Source organism: Rhincodon typus, chromosome 39, assembly GCF_021869965.1.
Source record: "Rhincodon typus isolate 14 chromosome 39, sRhiTyp1.1, whole genome shotgun sequence".
Taxonomy (NCBI): domain Eukaryota; kingdom Metazoa; phylum Chordata; class Chondrichthyes; order Orectolobiformes; family Rhincodontidae; genus Rhincodon; species Rhincodon typus.
In genome coordinates, this window is record NC_063370.1 from 14,640,656 (window position 1) to 14,659,526 (window position 18,871).

The window sequence follows — 18,871 nt, forward strand, 5'->3', positions numbered from 1 at the left end:
CAAGTATCATTCACCTTTCACCTCTACACTCACTGACCCAGGTTGGCTTCTGATCAAGAAACACAATTATAAAATGATTCTCCTTGTTCATCTCCAGCCCCACAGCCCTCCAAGATCTCTGTGCTTCTCCAATTCTGGCCTGTTGCACATCCTCGATTTAATCGCTCTGCCATTAGCGACTGTGCCTCCAGCTGCCTGGGGCCCAAGCTCTGGAATTCTCTCCCTAAACCTCTCCACTTCTCTCTTAAGATGCTCCTTAAACCAACCTCTTTGACCAAGCATTTTGGTCAACTAACCTAATGGTATTACCATATTTAACTCAGTGATGGTTTGGACTGGAACATTCCATGATTCCAGGCGTGGTGCAGCATGGTGCCTCATAGCACCAGGCACTTGGGTTTGATCCCACCCTGAGGTGACTGTCTGTGTGGAGTTTGCACATTCTCCCCGTGTCTGTGTGGGTTTCCTCCGGGTGCTCCAGTTTCCTCCCATAGTCCGAAGATGTGCAGGTTAGGTGGATTGGCCATGAGCAAGATAGATGGGTTAGACATGGGAAATACAGGATTACAGGGATGGGGTGGGTCTTGGTGGGATATTTTTCGGAGAGTTGGTGTGGACGCGATGGGCTGAATGGCCTGCTTCCACACTGTAGGGATTCTATGATTGATTCATCATGTACCATTAATGGAAGGACCTTTCTCTGTCTGACGATTGCTACTTTTTCTTGATTCAGTTTCTGAAAATCTTGATTCCCTTTGGAGGGATTCTTGCTGCCATGACATGGTGGGAACTTTCAAAAATACTGTCTGTAACTGAGGCACAACCCATCATCTCGTAGCCCAGACTGAATTCTCAATGCTTTGTATGTCATTGCAGCTATGGTGTAACTGTGTGGCAATAAGAATAGGATAATTTCTCTGCTTTGAATTCTATCCATCTAGAAATTAAGCTCCATGCTTTGTCGGCTTCATTTAACGGTCTCATTAACCAAATGATTTATGTTTGTATTCTATCAGATCTGTCTCCCTTATCTAGTCACATGTACAGAAATTTCCCAGCTGCATGGAAGCAGGTTGCGTGTAAGCATTCAAGAATTTTTTTGCAAATTGAATCCAGCCATCACACTGCAAGAGAAAGTGATACCATTGACATCATTGAAGTGCGGCTGGAGCTGAAACCCAGTGCTAACCTTCCCCCATATCCACAGTGCCATTGATGTCTAAAGAGCCCCCAACAGCCTCACTCCACCCAATGCTTCACTTAGCGTCCTCAGTGCTCCGCTTCCTCCCTACACTTGACTCTTTTCTAAGTCCCCATTCTCCCTCCCTCTGTTCAGCGCCGTGCCTGTTACCCCACTGGTCACCACACTCCCCGAATTGTCCTGCCTCACTCCCAGGGACAGTGACTAGCGAGCCAGCACAGCAGGGAAGAGTGAGAAAGAGGCACAAAGGGATCGGGAGCAGAGTGGATATTTGTTGGGAGCCCTGCTGTGAACGAATTACAGTCCCAGGATTTGAATTCATTTATCATGGAAACAGACCATTTGGCCCATCAAGTCTACACTGACCCTCCAAACAGCATCCCACCCAGACCCATTCTCCTACCCTATCCCTGTAATTTCCAAAGGCTAAACCACCCAGCCTGGACATCCTTAGACACTATGGGGCAATTTAGCGCAGCCAATCCACCTAACCTGGACATCTTTGGACTGTGGGAGGAAACTGGAGCACCTGGAGGAAACCTACGCAGACACGGGGAGCATGTGCAAACTCCACACAGACAGTTGCCCGAGGGTGAAATCGAACCAGGGTCCCTTGTGTTGTAAGGTAGCAGTGCTAACCACTGAGCCACCATGCCACACAGTGTACGATGAATTGCACATAATGTAAGGATATAAGGAATAGGAGCAGACATGGCCCATTGAGCCTGACCAACATTCATTACGATCATGGCTAATCTTGGACTTCATTTCCCTGTGCATTCCGCCTATCTCTGTATTCCCAGCGAGAGTAAAAATCTGTCTCATCTTTTGCTATATGCAACAATGGGGCATCCAAAGCCCTCGACCTATCAAGCCCCTTTGTAACCTTGTACGTTTCTCATTCTTGTAACCTCTGGAGGATCTAATTTGCTAAGCCTCTCATCATAGGTCAGTCCTTTCATCCAAGAGGCCAATTTATTGAGCCTTTGTTTTACTGCCTCCAGTGCAAGCTTACACAAGAACAGTTGTATTGGAGCAAGAGTAGGCAATTCAGCCCCTCGAGCCTGCTGCACCATTTAACATGATCATGGCTGATCTTCCCGCCTGTGACTTCTCTTTTACATTAACTCCTGCTTGGCTACTTTTACCTAAGGAGATACCTGTATGTTTACTGAGGATAGAGAGGTCCATGCAGTTGAGAAGCTCGACTGTACTGGTGCCCTCAAGCCAATCTCCAGTGCAGCCTCATCCATGACAATCAAGGTAGCTAAACCTGGAACTGCATCCTGGCCTGCACTGCTTCTCCCTGGAGCTTTGGGCTCTCTCCATGTTCAAAGGGAAAATGTTGAGATTTCGAAGGGTGATTAAATGAAACCAATTGTTAGGGATGTAGGGTAAACATTTGATGAGGTTGATGGTGATGATATGAGAGGGCCATGGTTGATGCTGTGTGATGGAGATTTGAGGAAGAAGCTGGAGAGAAAGGAGAGGCTGTGAGACTAAGGTGTGTAAATCAAAGAAGCGCTGTGTAGGTAAGTGCCAGGCTGGCTGCCAGCTGAGCATTGCAGGACACTGACCTTGTGAGACATTAGGAGGTCATTGAACTTTTTCCTGCACAGGGCCCACACTCATCACACCTTGGTACCACATTCCTCATACTTGGGCACACTCATCACATTTGGCCACAACACTTCATTACATCTCAACATACTCGCCACACCTGGGCACATTTCATCTCACCTGGGCACAACACTTCACCGTTTGTAGTTGCACCTGCATAGTGAGGCTGCTTGGCCTCCTCTTGCTGCCCGAGTAAAGAAGACAACTCTGTTCCCTCAAAGCACTAATTGTCCAAAGAGAGGTCTGTGAACTAGCGGAAGGGCCGAATGGATATAGGGATTACAGATCTTCCATGTCTTCCATCCATACTGCTGTTCCTTCCTTCCAACTGGATTGTCCTGCCTGTTCACCCTCCCTGATTGGTGGGACAGTAATTAAACCATTATGTTACCAACTGGAAAATGGCCCCCTGTTCCAGTAGGGACCAAATGGAAAAGATTCTGCCCTTGTTTCCAAGGAGTCTGTGGTTCCCTTATTCAAAATATGTAATTTACAATTTTTTTTTCTTTATTCACTTGTGAAATATGGGCATCGCTGGCCAGGCTAGCATTTATTGCCTGTCCCAAGTTGCCCTTGAGAAGATGGTGGTGAGCTACTTTCTTTGAACTACTGTATTCTTGTCAATTTTACCCCTATGCTATAAATTGGTTAACATCTTCCTATACTTCTTCTCAGTCCTCCTCTAATTTAACCATTTTTTTCCAATTTGTTGTCATCTACAAATTTTGAAATTATACTTTCAATTCTGAGGCCCAAATTGCTTCTGTAAATGATGAACGTAGGGGGTCACTGGCAGTAATGTCACTGGCCTTAGGCTAATGCTCTAATGTATGATCAAATCCCATCTTGGCAGATGGTGAAAAGGCTGGTCTGATGGTCACTAAACAAATGCTGATTTTCACTTTTTAAAAAAAGCATCTAATTTCTTAATGTCCTTTAGGGAAGGAAATCTGCCACCCTCACCAGGTCTGGCCTGCATGTGTCCACAGCCGCACCATTTACTCCTAACTACCCTCTGGGCAATAGATGGTCATTGATACCCACATCCCGTACTGAAATAAAAACATACCCAATAGCGGTCCTATCACTGATCCTAGTGGACCTTGACTCCTCATCATTTGCCTAATCTGAATAACTCTCCTTAACAGCTACTCTCTGAATGTTATTTTGTAGCTACCAGTTGCTATCTATTCTGCTATTTGGCATTTGACTCTGTTGTATTAGACAGTTAGTACCTAAAAGCTCTAACTGACACCATGAGATTAGCTCCACACGGTGGGTTATAAAGAACTGCCCTGGGAAGAGCTAACCAGCTGTTATCTGTGTCTGAAATAAAACAAAGAACTGCAAATGCTGAAGATCTAAAACAGAAGCTGCTGGAGAACTCAGCAGGTCTAACAGAGAAAACAGAATTAACGTTTAAAATCCAGTGAACCTTCTTCAGAATGAAAGACTTTCAAGTATCTCAGATGTAATGTAACTAGCTGTTAAGTATTATATAAGAAACCTATTCCATTTATCAAGAACAGCTATTGCTGGTGAAACTCAGCAGGTCTGGCAGCATCTGTAGGGAGAAAGCAGAGTTAATGCTTTGATTTTGATGAAGACTGACTTTGACCCTGACTAATCCAGTCCAATCTTGACTAGATTAGAATTAGAATCATAGTATAGAAACAGGCCCTTTGGCCCAACAAGTCCACACCGACCTTGAAGCATCCCACCCAGACCCAAACCCACCTAATCCACACATTCCTGAACACTATGGGCAATTTAGCATGGCCAATCCATCTAGTCTGCACATCTTCGGACTGTGGGAGGAAACCAGAGCACCCGGAGGAAACCCACGCAGACACAGGGAGCATGTGCAAACTCCACACAGACAGTCCCCGAGGCTGGAATTGAACCCGGGTCCCTGGCGCTGTGAGGCAGCAGTGCTAACCACTGAGCCACCGTGCCACCCAGTGCTAACCTAGTCTGACCCTCACTAACCCAGTCTGACGAACAGTAACTGGACTCAAAACGTTAATTTTGCTTTCTTCCTAGAGATGCTGCCAGACCTGCTGAGTTTTGCCAGCAATTTCCGTTTTTGTTTCAGATCTCCAGCATTTGCAGTTTTTTTGTTTTATTTTACCACTTAGCAAGACTCAGCTGTCTTCTGCCAAAGACTTCAAGTGAGCATCAATCCCCACCTGGTATCAGTAACTTAGACTAACAGCAAGAAGAAAGATTGGTGGTAATAAATCTACTCCTCTGTCAGACCTGAGGGGCGGATAGCGGAACAAGACCCAAGACAGCAGGGAATAGGGGTTGTGGAGCTATGTGGCCACCATTGGTTCTTCTGAACTTGCAACTCCAAAATTTCAGCTCATGACCCCTCCTCTTGTGGTCCTGACCTCCAATTTGAGAAACCTGGATTAAGTCGTTTGATAAAATTCCAGGTATGTGTAAAATTCTTAGGACAAAACAGTGATATTCAATCAGAACCATTCAGTAAAGGAGCTTTTAAAATGTTAACTTCCTTTATTTCCTTCTGGATTCCCTCTGCTGGTACATATGTACAGTAACATTAAGTGGACAAAATGCACATTGCAAATTTGATGAACTGCAATAATGAATTTGTTTGCAAAATCAAATCCCGTGGAACTAAAGGGACTGTGGGGCAGTGTGGATTTGAAATTGAGCTGAAGATACTGAAATACAGAAACAGAGTGCAGTGGAGAATCAACGTCTTTTGAATCAGGGGGATGTATATAGTGGTGTTCCCAACCAGTTGGTATTTGGACCACTGCTAATGTCACAAGCATCCCACCCAGACCCATCCCTCTAATCTATATATCCCTGAACACTATGGGCAATTTAGCATGGCCAATTCACCTAACCTGCACATCTTTAGACTGTGGGAGGAAACTGGAGTACCTGGAGGAAACCCAAGCAGGCATGGGGAGAATGTGCAAACTCCACACAGACGGTTGCCTGAGGCTGGAATTGAACCTGGGTCCCTGGCACTGAGGCAGCAGTGCTAACCACTGTGCTGCCCTACTACCCTCTGGGTAGTAACAGACCTTAGATGGATACAGACCAGAAAAATGGGAAGGCTTGTCAAAAGTTTAATGTAGAGAAATGTGAGATGATGTATTTTGTGAGGAAAAATGAGGAGGGGCAATGCAAGCTCAATGGTGCTAGTTTAAAGAGGGTGCAGGAACAGAGGGACCGGGGCCTCAAATACACAATAGGTCTGTGGTGGGACAAATTGAGACAACTACTTAAAAACACTTCAGAGACCCTTGCTTTAAAATAATAAAATAGAATACAAAATTAAGGAAATTGTGCTCAAACTTTAGAACCCACTAGTTATGGCTCACTGAAGTAGTGTTAAATTCTGGTCTCTTTAGGGAGGATGTCAAGGCATTGGAGAAGATGCAGAGGAGATTTAACAGAATGGGAATCAAGGATGAGGCAACTCCAGTTATATGCAAAGATATAAAAGCTCCAAGTTGTTCTGTTTATTGGAGAGAAGAAGAAAAGATGATTTAATAGAAGGGTTCAAATTCAAATGAGTAAAAATTAAGAAATTTTTCTTAATGTCTGGAGGATCAATAAGAGAACAACAGAGATTTAAGATCAGAGAAGAGCTGAGGATAACTTTATTTATGAGCTAGTTGTTCGAGAATAGATTAGCTGAAAGGAACAGGTTCAATAGTAACTATCCAACATGGAGTTAGGAATAACTCTACTTACACACATTAGTTCCTTAATTCTACTCTCTCACCAACACAAATCTATTAATATGTTTTGAAATTTTCAATGGACCCCCAGGCTCAAAACCATTTCTGAGGGAGAGTTTTCCAGATTATCCCTCCCCATTGTGTGTAGAAGTGCTTCTTGATAGTATCCTGAAATGGTCTGCCTCTTGGTTATGGTTATGCCCCTTGGACTGAGTCTCATACTCATCCTCTACATACCTCAGCAAATCTTTTAATAATTTTAAAATCCTCAATGAGATTTTCATAATGTTTATATGCAAGGGAATATATGCCAAGTCTGTGTGGGGTCTCCTCATGTTTTAACCCTTTAAGTTTCATTATAATTTTCCCTTCCTTTAGTTTTCCCTTAAACAGAGTGGCTACAAGAGCAGATCAGGGGCTCGGAATACTGCGGTGATTAACAGACCTCTTGAATCCCCAAAACCTGTCAACCACCTATAAGGCACAATCAGGATGGGTGCAGCTCCAACAACACTCAAGAAACTCGACACCATCCAGGATAAAGCAGCCCGCTTGATTGATACCACATTCACAAGCATCCAATCCATACATCATTAACACTCAGTAGCAGCAGTGTACCATCTACAAGATACACTGCAGAAATTCACTAATGATCCTTAGACAGCACCTTCCAAACCCACAACCATTTCCATCCAGAAGGACAAGGGCATACATAGGAACACCACCACCTGCAAGTTCCCCTCCAAAACACTCACCATCCCAACTTGGAAATATATCGCTGTCCCTTCACTGCCACTGGGTCAAAATCCTGATATTCCCTCCCTAATGGCATGTGGGTCAACCTACGATTCTGCAGCAGTTCAAGGCGGCAGCTCACCACCACCTTCTCAAGGGGCAACTAGGGACGGGCAATAAATGCTGGGCCCAGCCAGCTAGTGATGCCCATGTCCCACAAATGAATTAAAAAAATACATCTGTACAATTTACCTCAACTACTCCTTGTAGTAGTGAGTTCCACATGCTACCTTGGAAGATTTGCATCTGTATAGCATCTTTCACCACTTCAGATCTCCCCCAAAGTGCTTTATGCCAAGGATGTACATCAGAATTGTTGGATACTCACTGGAATAGGTGTTGGCAGTGAATAGTCAAAACACAAAGGAATAGATCTTTCAAAGAGCTAGCAAAGGTGTGACATTTACCCCCAATTGATTCCTGGGATGAAGTGTTTGTCTTATGAGGTTGAGCACGGTCAGATTGGAGTTTAGAAGTCTGAGTAGTGAAGATTGAAGCGTAGAAGATCCTGAGGAAGTTGACAGGGTGGATGCTGAGAGGATGTTCCCCCTCATGGAGGAGTCTTTAAAAATTGGGGTTTTCCCACTTAAGATGGAGATGAGAATTTAATTTTTACTCTCTCTCAAAGGGTCACTGATCTGTGAATTTGTCTTCCCCAGAGAGCCATGAAGGCGGGGTCATTGTATATTCAAGGATGAGTTAGACAGAATTCTGATTGATGAAGGAGTGAATGGTTATGTGAGGGGGATGGCAGATAGGAAAGTGGATTTGAGACCACAGTCAGAGTAGCCATGATGTTATTGAATGGTGGGCTAACATGAGGGGCTGAATGGCCTACTCCTGCTCCGTTATCTCGTGCCTTCCAGAAAGAACTAAATGACTTTCTTCTGCAATGTAAGAGATCTTGATTCTATTTATTGCTCAATCAACACTAAAAAATGATTATCTGATCGTTTATGTAATTACCATGTATGGAATCTTGCAATCTTTAAAATCACTGAAAGCTACCAAAGCAGGTGCAGCAAGCAATTAAGAAGGCATTTGGTATGTTGGCCATTTTTGCAAGAGGATTTGAGGACAGGAGTAAAGATGTTTTGCTCAACTGAACAGGACACTGTGAGACCGAACCTGGAGTACTGTGTGCATGTTCTCGTCCCCTCGCCTCAGAAAGGGTATAGAGCAGTGGATGTTCTCTAGACCGATCCCTCGGATGGTGGAACTGTTCTGTGAGGAGACTTTGAGGAGATTGGGCTTGTATCCCCAAGAAATGTGAAGAATGAGAGATGACTGCATTCAAGGAGAAAGAATTCTTCCATGGCTTGACAGGGTAGATCCAGAAGGATATTTCCCCTGCTGTGCTGGGGACAAGATCTAGAACCAGGGGCACAGTCTTAGAATGAAGGAGAGGTCATTTATGACTGAGATGACAAAGCTGAGTGTGACAGAGAATGAATTCCATGGTTGGGTGAAAAGAGCAGGAAATACAGGCAGCAATTCATGATTACCCTATCACAAAATTCAAAATCTGATAAACTGCTTAGTTTTATATTCTTAGAACCCCTACAGTGTGGAAACAGGCCCTTTGGCCCAACAAGTCCATACTGACTCTCAGAGCATCCCACCCAGACCCTTTCCCCTATAACTCACACATCCCTGAACACTACGGGCAATTTAGCATAGCCAAACAACCTAGCCTGCACATCTTTGGATGTAGGAGGAAACTGGAGCACCTAGAGGAAACTCACGCAGACACAGGGAAAATGTGCAAACTCCACACAGATTGTTGCCCAAGACTGGAATTGAACCCAGGTCCATGGTGCTGTGAGACTGCAGTGCTAACTACTGAGCCACCATGCCACCCCACAAAACTCCCTGGTGTACCTGTTAAAAAAAAACAACAACTGTGGATGCTGGAAATCAGACACAAAAACAGAAATTGCGAGAAAAACTCAGCATCTATGAGGAGAAATCAGAATTAACATTTGGGGTCTAGTGACCGTTCTTCAGTACAGATGTACCTGTCACTGGTGAAGGTATATCTGTCTCTTTCAAGAAACTATTCACCTGAACTCCTAAGTCTCTTTGTTCGGCAACATTCCCCAGGGCCCATCCATTAACTCTATAAGTCCTGCCCTGATTTGCCTTACCAAAATGCGACACTTCACGTTTACTGCAATAAACCTCATCTGCCACTCCTCAGACCATTGACCCAGCTGATCAACATACTTTTGTACTCCGAGATAACCTTTTTCACTGTCTCCTGCATCACCAACTTTGGTTTCATTTACAAAACTTACTAACCATGCCTCCAATATTCACATCGAAATCATTTATATAAATAACAAAAAGCAGTGAACCCAGCACTGATCTTTACGGCACACCACTGGTCACAGGCCTCCAGTCCAAAAAACAACTGTCTACCACCACCCTCTGTCTCCTACCATAGAGCTAATTTTGAATCCAATTAGCTCACTCCCACTGGATTCCATGTGATCTCACCTTGTTAACCAGTCTACCAAGCAGAACCTTGTCAAATGCCTTGCCGAAGTCCATATAAACAACAATTACTGCTCTGCCTTCATCAATCTTCTTTGCCACTTTTTCAAAAAAAAACTCAATCAAGTTAGTGAAGCACCATTTCCCATGCACAAAGCCATGTTGACCATCTCTAATCAGTCCGTGCATTCTGTATGTTGTCTGTCCATAAAGTTTAGAGTCCTATCTGTTTTATCAACAGCCTCTTAACCCCTCCTGCCATAGGAAGGACCCAAGATGGCAACAGAGTGGAATGCTCCAGCCGGAGTACCTCTGCTCTGTCTGTTTATTTCATGCTTCCATTTTCTTTTCTTTTTTGTCTTCATCTTTTGGTGTTTGTATCTCGGTGACTTGGCCTGTTTGCGTGGCAGGTCTCAGCCTGGTCTCTCGGTAGATCATGGCGGTTCTCGACCTGGTCTCTCGGCAGCTCGTGGTGGGTTTCAGCCTGCTCTCTCAGCGGTTCATGACAGTGTCTCAGCCTGGTCTCTCGGTGGGTCTCGGCCTGGTCTCTCAGTGGTATTTCGGGGCCCAGTCTCTTGGTGGCTTGTGGCAGTATCTCAGCATGGTGTGCGAGTGGGTCCTGCCTGGGTATGTTCCTAAGGCACTGGGGGGGAATCAGAGAGGTGGCAGCTTCAGGGGCAGCAGCAATGGCATCCTGGCCCAACGCAAGATGAGCGAGCAATGAAGGAGGTCCCCTGGAATCTGCAACAGTGTCAGGAACAGGCAGCTGAGTCTCCCAGAGATCAAGATAAGCGGAGGAGTCATAAAAGACTGTTGAACTTTTAACTTAATCCTTTATTTTCCTAATTTAAATTAAGAAAGTGTTTAATGTTAACTATTACTTTATTTCTTTATTTTTCTACTTATTCTATGAAATAATGTTTAACTTTATAACTCTTTTTCTCTTACTACTTTGTACCTACATTTCTTGTGCCCAGGTACCTTGGTACCTACGATGGCGCTTTGTGTGGCGACAATATACACTGCTCACTGCATTTCTGTACTTCTGTACTTGAGTACACATGACAATAAAATCCAAATCTAAATCTCTCCTGCCATATACAAGGCTTTGTGGACTTACAGCCGTCCCCCACACTCCCTTCCCCCATGTCTATGGTAGAGATATGTCCTTCTTTGTGATAGAGGCAGTACATGTCTTTGTGTTGGGGGTGTACATGTGCTTGTGATAGAGGTGTGCATGTCTGTGTGATGGAAGTATACACATTCTTTTGATTGAGCTGTACACATCCTTGTGATGGAGGTGTACATGTCCTTGTGCTGGAGATGTACATGTCTATGTAGTGGAGGGGTACATGTCATTGTGGTGGAGGTATACACGTCCTCATGATATAGGTGTTCATGTCCTTCCTTGTGGTAGAGGCAGAAGTGTACATGTCTTTGTGCTGGGGGTGTACACGTTCTTGTGATAGAGATGTGCATAACCTTGCGGTGGACATATACACAACTTTGTGGTGGAGGTGTGCGTGACCTTGTGGTGGACGTGTATACATCTTAGTGGTGGAAGTTAGCATTTCCTTGTGGTGAAAGTTAGCATTTCTTTGTGATGGAGCTGTACATGTGTTTGTGATGGAGGTGTCCATATCTTTGTGTTGGGTGTGTACATGTCATTGTAATGCCATAGAAGTGTATATATCCTCCTTGTGGTGATAGCTTACAAACTCCTTTGTTAGAAACAGACAGGGCCCAGTTGTGGAGTCATACCTGGGGTGTATCAGTCCCTTTGATGGTGATGTAAAGTCCTTGCAATGGATGTGGAGAGGATCATTTGACAAAGGGGCATGGAGCTGTATTGTAGAGATGCACCAGATCATGTGATAGTGGGGGAACAGATGGAGGTCTGTGACACAGCAGCCGAAGAACTGAGACCCCAGAGTGAAGAAGATAAAGAACTCCTGGGCTCTGTGCTGGTCTGCAGCTGAGCACTGGACTGTGGGCTGCTCTCAGTACACAATCCAGCACACTCAAAAAATACTAAATATTTCTGAGTGGGCAGCAGAGTTTGCTGCAGTGAATCACTGCTTTGTGCTTGAACCTTTCTGTTGGACCAAGAGTTTTAAATAGCAAGGGATTTGTAAGGAGGTGAATCTGTTCTTGTTACACATTCAGGCACAGAATCCTCTAAGGCCAACTCAGCCACTCTGGGAATTGGTGGGGTGGATTGGAAGCTGCTGACGTTGGCATGGTGGAATGTGAGGAGTGTTTGGTTCACCCTCGCTGTGCTATTGTTTATGTAGGCCCTGGAGAGGATGCAACATTAGAAAATAACAAATGGGATTCTGAGGGAAAGAATTGGTTTGAGGAACCCAGAGACATTGGCCATTATATTTTCATTCCTTGATGGAATTTGGGCATTGTTGGAAAAACCAACATTTATTGCTCAACCCCAATTGCCCTCAAACTGAGTGGCTTGCTAGGGCCATTTCAGGGGGCAGTTTAAGAGTCAACCACTTTGCCAAATTAGATAAGGAATGTATTTCCTTCCTGCCTTTAAAACAGAGATGGGAAAATAATTTTTTTTCTTGCAGTCAGAGAATGATACAGCATGGAAACAGACCCTTCAGTCCAACAAGTCCACGCCGACCATGTTTCTAAACTAAAATAGTCCCACCTGCCTGCACTTGTCCCATATCCTTCCAAACCTTTCCTATTCATGAACTTATCCAAACGTCTTTTAAATGTTGTAACTGTACCTGCATCTCCATCATTTTCTCTGGTAGTTCATTCTACACACCAACCAATTTCAGTGTAAAATAAGTTGACTCTCATGTCCTTTTTAAAACTTTTTCATCTCACCTTGAAAATATGCCCCCTAATTTTAAACTCACCCACCCTTGTCATTCACCTTATCTGTGCCCCTCATCATTTTATAAACTTTGATAAGGTCACCCCTCAACCTCTTATGCTCCAGTGAAAAACGTCCCAGCCTTTCCAGTCTATTTTTATATCTCGAACCCTCCATTCCCAGCAACATCCTGATAAATCTTTTCTGGACCCTCTCCAATTTAATAATATCCTTCCTATAACAGGGTGACCAGAACTGCACTCAATACTCCAGAAGAGGCCTCACCAACGTCCTGTAAAACGTCAACATGACATCCCAACTCCTATACTCAATGCACGCACACTCCTATACTCAATGGTCTGAGCAGTGAAAGCAAACTGCTAAATGCCTTCTTAAACACCCTGTCGACCTGTGATGCAAATTTGAAAGAACTATGTACCCGAACCCCTTAGTCTCTCTGTTCTACAGTACTACCCAGAGCCCATCTATTAATTGTATAAGTCCTGTCCTTGTTCGTATTACCAAAATGCAATACCTCACATTTATCCAAATTAAACTCCATCTGCCACTCCTCAGCCCATTGGCTCAATCGATCAAGATCCCTTTGTAACCTTAGATAACCTTCTTCACTCTCCACTACGCCACCAATTTTGGTGTCATCTGCAAACTTACTAACGTGCCTTCTATATTCTCATCCAAATCATTTATATAAATGACAAACAAAAGTGGATCCACTACTGATCCCTGGGGAACACCACTGGTAACAGACCTCCAAGTCTGGAAAACAACCCTCCACCACCACCCTCTGTCTCCTACCATAAAACCAACTTTGTATTCAATTGACAAGGATTGAGAATCTTTGGAATTCACTTCCTCAAAAGGTAGTGGATGCAGAATCTTTAAATGTCTTTAAGGCAGAAGTTGATAGATTCTTAATTACCAAGGGAATGACAGATTATCAGGGGTATGCAGGAATGTGGAGTTGAGGTTAAAATCAGATGAGCCATGATCTTAGTGAATGGGATGCAAGCTCAAAGGATTGAGTGGCTTGCTCTTGTTCTTTGTTCTTACATTCATACTCTGTATTTGATGGTTTTGGATGCACTGATCATATTCTGACAGGATGTTGAGTTCTGTTGGTGATTTGGCCAATCCTACAATGGAGAAAACAGGATCTAGTCCAGCATACTGCACTGGAAACAATCGTTGGAACTGATTTGTATTTACAAGTGAACAGTGAGGCCTGAGTGAAATGTTCTTTTTCTAATTGCAAGATGTTTTGTTAGAGTGACTGGTGAGAAACTGTTTCCCATGGCAGAACAGGCAGTAACTGGGGGTAAAAAGACAAAAGAACTGCGGATGCTGTAAATCAGGAACAAAAACAAAGTTGCTGGAAAAGCTCAGCAAGTCTGGCAGCATCTGTGAAGGAAAAGACAGAGTTAACGTTTCGGGTCTGGTGACCCTTCCTCAGTTCTGATGCTGCCAGACCTGCAGTAACTGGGGGTCATGGGTTGGCAAAGGAACCCAAAGGGAGGCGAGGGGAAAGTTGATTACGCTACGAGTTGTTATGATCTGAAATGTGCTGCCTGGAGGACTATAAATAATTAAGGAAGTGCTTAAAGAAAGGGAGATGTAGGAGTCCTGAAGGAAAGGATGGGGGACTGAAAGGAAATGGATAGTTCTTTCAAAGAGCTGATATAGGGACAATGGGATGAATAGCCTCTTTCTGTGCTGCAGTTTATGATAAAATTCTAATTATTAAATCCTTCACTTTGTCCACACCCTAGTCTTCTTCTTTTCAAGTTCTCTGCCTGATGGAAAATCTGGCCGACAGTGCAATGACCACCATCATGGGTAGGGGAAGGAGGGGGAGTCAAACCCTGTGTTCATGGAAACCAGCCATCCAGCCAACTGCCCCTCAACCCCAATGATATGCATGACCTGGGTTGGGTGTGGACCACTGAATTATTGGCCCAGTGTCTTTAACACACACCACCATCTCCCCTGAATTTGCCCCAACCTACCTGTTGCAGATATACCTCTCCACAACAATGTCAATGTGGGTGACCGTTGTACAGTGTTTGTGGAGACAAGGACCCTTGTTTGCACTGGGGATACCCTCTACATAGTACCACCACTGTGCTAAGTGGGATATATTCAAAGCTGCTCAAAATTAGACATCTCTGAGGAACTGTGGGCTGTCAGTAACAACAGAATTCTATTCAACCATAACCTGTAACCTCAATTCTCAATGATGGACAAGGCCAGCACATCAGTACAGAAGACAAGGTCAAAGATTTTGCAGCAATCTCTGTTCAGAAGTGCTGAATTGACAATGTATTTCAACTTCCTCCTGTGGTCACCAGAATTCACAGATGCCAGTTTATTCACTACACATGAGATCAACAAATAATTGAAGGTATTAAATATTAGAAAGGCTTTGGGCCCTATACAACATTCTGTCAATAATACTGAAGACTTGAGTTCCAGAACTTGCAGTACCCATAGCCAAGTTGTTCCAGGACTGCTGCTATGGCTACAAGAGAAGCTAAGTTCCTGGGAATTCTGCAGTGAGAATGTGATCTACTAATTCCCAAAGTCTGTCTATATCCTACAAGATCTAAGTCAGGAGTATAATGGAATATTCCCATTTATCTTGATGAATGTGGTTCCAACAATATTCAAGAAGTTCAGCACCATGACAAAGCAGCCACTTGATCACCAACTAATCCACCACCTTCAACATTCAGTCCCTCCATCATCAATGCACAGTAGCAGTGTGTAATATCTACAAAGTGCACTCCAGTAAACCAGTAATATTCCTCAGACAGCACCTTCCAAACCTACAGCCTCTACCATCTAGAAGGTCAAGCAGATACATGGGAACACCACCACCTGTAAGTCCTCCTTCAAGCTACTCAGCATCCTGACTTGGAAATATATTGCCCTTCTTTCAATGTTGCTGGGAAAAGTTCTGGAACTCCCTCCCTAACAGCACGGTAAATTCCAAGTACTGTTTAAAATTCCTTGTGGTTATGAGTAAATGAAAAAATGGCAACCACATGTTGTGACCACATTAGTATAGAGAAGTAAAACAGTTTGCCATCAGGGCTCTGATTGCCATGGAACTCATTGGCTTGGTAAATGAAGATGGAGTGTCATAGCCTGGTGTAGAGCTTCATCCCAAGAACTATGTTGGCCAAATATCCAATATAATTTTTATTTTGACTGCAAGTGTGTTCAGGATGCACTTTGATAAACCAGCAGTAGAAGTAATGGAGTGTTGGGTGGAGTAGGGACTTGGGTTTTGGCAATGTAGAAATCTTTCTCAACAGGCAGGCACTGCACTTGTACAGCCTGATATGACAATTGCTCTTCCCAAGACCTCAAGAAACTACAGTATGTTGTGAACATAGCCCAGTCGATCACACAAACCAGCCTTCCATCCATTAACTCCACCTATACTTCCCACTGACTTGTGAAAGCAACCAACATAATCAAAGACCCCTCTCACTCCAGTTATACTTTCTTCCACCCTTTTCCATCGGGCAGAAGATATAAAAGTTTGAATACACATACAAACAGATTCAAGAACAGCTTCTTCCCTGCTGTTACCAGACCTTTGAATGGACCTCTCAAATGTCTCTCTCTCTGCACCTTCTCTGTGGCTGTAACTATGTAGTCTGCACTCTGTTCTGCTACCCTGATGCGCTTTGTATGTACGATCTGACTGTAGAGCATATAAAACAATACTTTTTACTGTATCTTGGTACATGTGACAACAATAAATCAAATCAATTACAAGCCTGTGATATCATGGAAGTGGTGAACCTGACTCAGTAATATTTGGCACTTTGTAAATAGAATAAAGTCATACCCAGTCTGCAGCCCAGTCGTGACAAAACCAATGATAAGAAACCAGAGCTTTCTGAATATTTGGCACAAGGTTTGTGTGTCCATGTTTTAACTGAACATTATACCAATGGACAGCTTTTTTGGCAGCAGGCTAGGCTGGATATCACATCATTTTACATCTGACTGTTTCCAATGTCAGTGGGATCTTAGGCTTCATAAATAGGTGTAGCAAATTCAAGACCAGAGAAATTGAAACTTCACCAAGTTCTGATTAAGTTACAATTGGAGTATTACATCCAGATCTGGTTGCCTCATCCTTGAAAGGCGCAGAGGGCTTCTCAGAGTAATTCCAGGAATTTATGAATTTAGGCTAGATGGCAGTGTACAAGATTATGACAGGCTTAGATAAGGTAGACAAATGAAAGATGTTGGTAGTCCCATGACTTGGGGACACAGATATAAGATTTCAGGAAAGAGTTGTGGAGGGATGTGAGGGAGAGATGGTAATTTCCCGGAATTCCCAGCCTACCAAGTTGGTGTGAGTGGACACTATAATCAATTTCAAAAGGAAATTGGACAGGTACTTCAAGGACAGTCAAACCTATAGGGATGAAGGTGGGAAGTGGGACTGTCTGGATTGTTCTACTGAGAGCCATCAAATACTTGATAGACCAAATGGCCTCATTCTGAGCTGCTATGATTCTGGACTTGTATGACTGTAGTAATTGGTGGGAGTGACATAAGAATCTGGTTGTGCACTTAACTCTGCTATCAAATAAAATTATCTCGACTTAGCTTTGAATAAATTCAATAATCAATCCTCCACTGTTTTCAGCGCAAGAATTCCACAGACGGACAACCCTCTGGAGAGAAAAAAAAATCCTCCTCATCTCAGGTTCTTAAGAGAGACCTTTTATTCTTAACTTGTGTCCCTCTGTTCCAGTCTCCCCCACAAAGGGAAACATCATTCTGGGGTCTAAGACACTGGATCTTTGATTTTAATTAAAATGTCCTCATTTCATGTCATTTTCCGTAACTTGCTGTTTAACAGGTCAATTCATTGGCTACCCACCAGCAGCCGGCCCATTCCTACCACTGGGAATACTCCTTACATCCCCTGGCAGCGGAGTTTCTCTCCCAACACCATTTTATCTTCCACCAGCCTTCCCACCCTCTATTGATACAAACCAGTAGGTAATATACAGCCACAGTATGGGCCAGTGTAACGATACTGTAAGTAAATGGACCCTGTATATTGATACCCTAACCATATGCACCTTGTATATTGATACTCTGGCCATATGGACCCTGTGTATTGATACTTTGAACATATAGACCCTGTGGAGTGTTTTAAATTCATTCATGGGATGTGGGTATCATTGGCTGGGTCAGCTTTATATTGCCCATCCCTAACTATCCTTGAAATTGATATTCTGACCTTATGAGGCCTGAGAATCAGTTTATATTATTTCAGCTAGTTTTATTTGTTTTACATGTGACTGTTGTTTTAATTACAGATCTCCTGTGAATATCAGAGGATGGTCAACCTTCCACTATTTCTCGAATATTCTGCATGAGTATGGGTTAATTCAATATCAGCGGATCTTATAACAGTGAATATTCCTCACCATCTTCTTCACCCTCTCCAGTTCGATTTTGACATCTGGATAAGTGCATGAGTAGGAAAGGTTTGGAGGGATATGGGCTAAAGGCAGGCAAGTGGGACTAGTTTAGTTTGGGAACCTGGTTGGCGTGGACTAGTTGGACCAAAGGGTCTGTTTCTATGCTGTTTGACTCTATGACTGACTCAATAAATTTCTCCCATTACTCATGAGGGTATGCACTGAAATAGACACATAACCATGTACACATTCACACAACAAGATCAGACACACACACACAAAACCTCATATGTGTACAGTATCAATAGTGCAGGAAAACTGTCCCAAGGCACACCACAAAAGCAGTGTCTGTCAAAATGTAACACGAAGCCACATAAAACGCTTTTACAGTTGAAGACCAAAAGTTTGACCAAAGGAGAAGGTCTTAAAGGAGGCAGGTGGAGAGTCAGAATGGTTTAGTGAGAAAAATTCCAAAACTAATGACCTCATCAACTGTAGGTATGGCTGCTATTGTGTGGCACAATGAGTTTTGGATTAGATCATGTGTATTAGGGTGAAAGATGGCAAATCAGGAATAGTTCATTAAGGAGCCAACAAAGGAACTTTTGTCATTCAGATGAGGTTTTTTTTTCTGGATTTGATCAGTTAACCAAACCTAAATTCGCCAAATACATGTGGTGGGAATTGAACTCATGTCGCTGGATTATTAGCGCAG

At 43.5% G+C, this 18,871-nt stretch overlaps 1 protein-coding gene across 6 annotated transcripts in view; it reads left to right on the forward strand.

Annotated features, from left to right (window-relative positions):
- Positions 1–18,871, forward strand: part of LOC109917040 (neuroblast differentiation-associated protein AHNAK-like) — a 73,493-nt gene that overhangs the window by 24,731 nt on the left and 29,891 nt on the right. For 2 of the 6 annotated variants that reach the window (XM_048618293.1, XM_048618296.1), the window contains one exon: positions 18,052–18,147. The exons of 3 other annotated variants lie outside the window; for them this stretch is intronic. The gene's annotated coding sequence lies outside the window, so the exon portion shown is untranslated. The remainder of the gene's footprint in view (positions 1–18,051; positions 18,148–18,871) is intronic. One more of the 6 variants, XM_048618295.1, reaches the window with a different exon arrangement.